The sequence below is a fragment of the Parus major genome, chromosome 1, assembly GCF_001522545.3.
Source record: "Parus major isolate Abel chromosome 1, Parus_major1.1, whole genome shotgun sequence".
In the NCBI taxonomy this organism is placed as follows: Eukaryota; Metazoa; Chordata; class Aves; order Passeriformes; family Paridae; genus Parus; species Parus major.
The window spans coordinates 47,948,544-47,951,919 of record NC_031768.1 but is presented as its reverse complement, the minus strand read 5'-3'; positions in this window follow the sequence as shown (position 1 = coordinate 47,951,919).

Below are 3,376 nucleotides of genomic sequence, written 5' to 3'. Positions count from 1 at the left end.
GAGGGTTTTTCTTTACAAAATTAAAGGGAGATAATTTTTTTAAATTCCAGTGTATCTTTCCCATTTACTGGCTGTCATAAAGAATTTTTAATTTACTTTAGAATTGTTTTTATACAAATTCTCTTGCATCTGTACATTTTTGCTGTACTGCAGAACAGTACACTACTGCATTCAGTGCACTCTCTTCTATTTCTTTAAGAAAGAGTTTTACTTAAAAAATTACTTTTTAATTTCCTTTTCTGTTTAATTCTGCTTTTCTTTCCTCATGTCTTGTGCAAATGACTTAGATTTGGAGCACCTGAGCACTGCTCTTCCAAGGCTGAAGTTGTGGCACAGTGCAGGAAGAAGGGCTGCAGGTGCCTGTGTCATGTCTGTGTTCCTCTTTCCCTAATTCTGTCAACATTTCTACCCCAAGCAGTGGGGTTTTTCCACTGTCTCTCTTTCCATGACATCTGTCCTGAACTTTAAATAATTGTATCCCTGTGTTCATGCCACTTCTCCTTATGTCCCTTCCTAACAAGCTTTCTCTGTACTGACTACTGGATTTCAGGTTGAGAAAATCTATCTTGAGGTGCAATCCTGAATTCAGGTATGGATGGGTGTGTTGCTCGTTGATTGAAGAAGACAACCCAGCCAGCTGGAAAAAGTTCTTAAAATTAAAAGGTCATTATTTGCATTGGCTTACTAAGGGTTTTATTTGGTCTCATTTGCCCTTGAAAATCTCTAAAACAATGGTAAATTGTTGTGGAAATGTTTTTGACTTTTGTGCCTCAGGTCTAATCTGAATGTATTCAGCCCACAAAATCAAAGGAGCTACTCTGATTTCAATGGATTGCTTGTATGCCTTATTTTGGAGCAACGATCTAGCCACAGCAGTGTCCCTTTTTATTTTATTGGGCTGTGGCACTGGAAAGCTCTCTCAGTGGGGGTTGCACTGAAAGGGCCACCTGGGAAACTCAGCTAGAGCAAAACACAGCTGCTTAGTTTGCTGAACAAGGATCCTCTAAAGGAAGATCTAACACAGTGTTCACACATCTCAGTTCTTTCAAGTTTGGATGGAAGTGAAGAAGAAAATACTTTGCAAAGCTGCCCATTGGTGTCTGGGATGTCTTTTGGATGGCCTGCTGTCTGCTCACAGTGGGCACTGTTCAAAAGGCTTGAACTGCTGTACCTGTTCTGGACAGAGGCTTTGGACAAGGCAACTCACTGGTGGATCTGTGTCCTGTGTTTGTAATAGAGACATGATCAGGACTTACAGGCCTGCTATAACATTTTGGTTTGATTTTTGGTTTAACACAAGCAACATGTTCAGCATTTGCAATGCTTTCTATATACATAACTCTTGCATGTGGATAGCCTAGAGTTTACAAGAAACACAGGAAAAGAGGAAATTCATTGGTGGAGATAATTTGGTGCTTATTATCATTACTTCCATGTCTTCTAAAGTTTGTTTTCATTAGTTTTAAGGATTTTACATGAAACAGTAGCTAAATTATACAAAAGAAACTCAAAAGCCAACAAAGGCAATTGGCCAATTTTAAAACACAAAGTGTAGGAAGGAAAACCCTTCCAGCTTTTAGAAGGTAGCTTGTATGTACATGACTGCTAGTGAGCAGTATATATTATCTAGTGAGAGTATATAGTGAGCAAACCACAATGCTGAAAAAACTAGACTTGGTTTAAATACAGTGAAGGTTTTCAGCAGAATGTATTAACCTGTGCAGATCTCCAGACCAGGTGTCAATTGCTTCCTCAGTGTTTTGACCTAAATCTGTCAATATGATCAGTTTGCTGGTGGAAATGCAAACCCATTTTAGCAGTTGCCAGCAGTAACATCTGAAAGGCACAACAGCATAATCTGTCCAGTCAGTGTGAGACGGAGTTTCCAGCAGCAGATCTGACTGCATTAAAATGAAATTTGCTGGTTCGAATACAAAAGGGGCCTTTCTCTTTTGTTTGATTTGTATGTTTGCCCAGGGTATATGCCTGCTTTTTCGTTGCTTTCATGTATTCACAGTTCAGCACCAGTAAACGCATAAAACAGTACAAACAAGTAATAAAACAAGAAAGGCGGTTTGGTTATTTGATTTATTAATCTAAGTGCAGATAAAAACTGTCAAGTGGGGCAACTGATAGAGAACAACCCTGCTGTACACACCAGTTGCTCCTGCTAGTCCCACTCCTTCAGTGCCATTGCAGGTGCATCGATGTTGCTCTCTCATCTGTTCTTCTCTGATTCTGAAATATAAAAATATATTGCCAAAAAAATAATTTCTGAAGGGATGATGTATTTAAGTGAAATTTAGCCATTCCAAAGTTAGGTATCTCCTTCAAGCTATCCCATGCAGGATTTCCCCATAATCAACAAAGATAGATAAGATTCTCTTTGGAGTAATTTTTATTTCACCAAGATCTTTATTCAGGTTGGCTTCCCCATGCAAGTGTCAGAGTCTCTTCATTAAAGCAGAGAGGACCAGAGAGGATCTAGGAACTAGATTTCACTCTGTGATGAGAGGAATCCTGTCCCCAGACTAACACATCCCTATCGTGTCCTAGAGCCTCTGGGATGTTTGCAATGAGTGTCACCCATGCTTTCAAGATTCCTGCCAGTGGAACATTAGGATTGATATTAAATGAATTAAGACTATTTAGTTGACAAAACTAAGGTGCATTTCTTTCAAACACTGCTTCTCTTCTCAGTGACAGCTTCTGAAGGTGGGTTTGATATGTGCCCATGGGAAACTTCAGAAAGACTTAAATGGTGCTGGAAATGAACTTTCTACTTTGTGTGTGTACTCACATATAATGTTTATACCACTTGTATAGTAAACAAGTTTTGGGCTTTTTTTGTCTGAAGCATCCTTATTTCTAAGTCACTCTGGACACTAAAGCAAATATGATGAACAGTAACTGCTCAAATAACCACTGGAGTCTGTGTAGAAATAAGGTGCTGATGGGCAACAGGGGAGGCACACATCACACTAATTATGTAGGAATAGGACATTTGTCCTCAGCTTTTTTTTATTTCATCACTTTCTTAGTTTCTCTCTGCAAATTATGTTTCTTATCCTTAAATGTCAATTTGTCATCACTTACAGCTGTTCTCATCCACTACACAATTATGCTTCTCTGTGGTTTCAGCTCACAAATTATTTACTTTTGATTCCTGGAGTTATAGGAACCACTTGTTTCCCTGGTAATTAGAGTAATTCCCACTTAGTGCATTCCTAAACAGATATAAATGTTGAATAAATCATCTCATGCTGATGTGTTGTGGCTTTGCAAAGTAACAGCTACATACAAGAAGCAGTACTCTCTTAACAGATAACAGAAGAAAATTAGATTGTCTGTCTTTTGTCTCCATTACAAAAAAAAA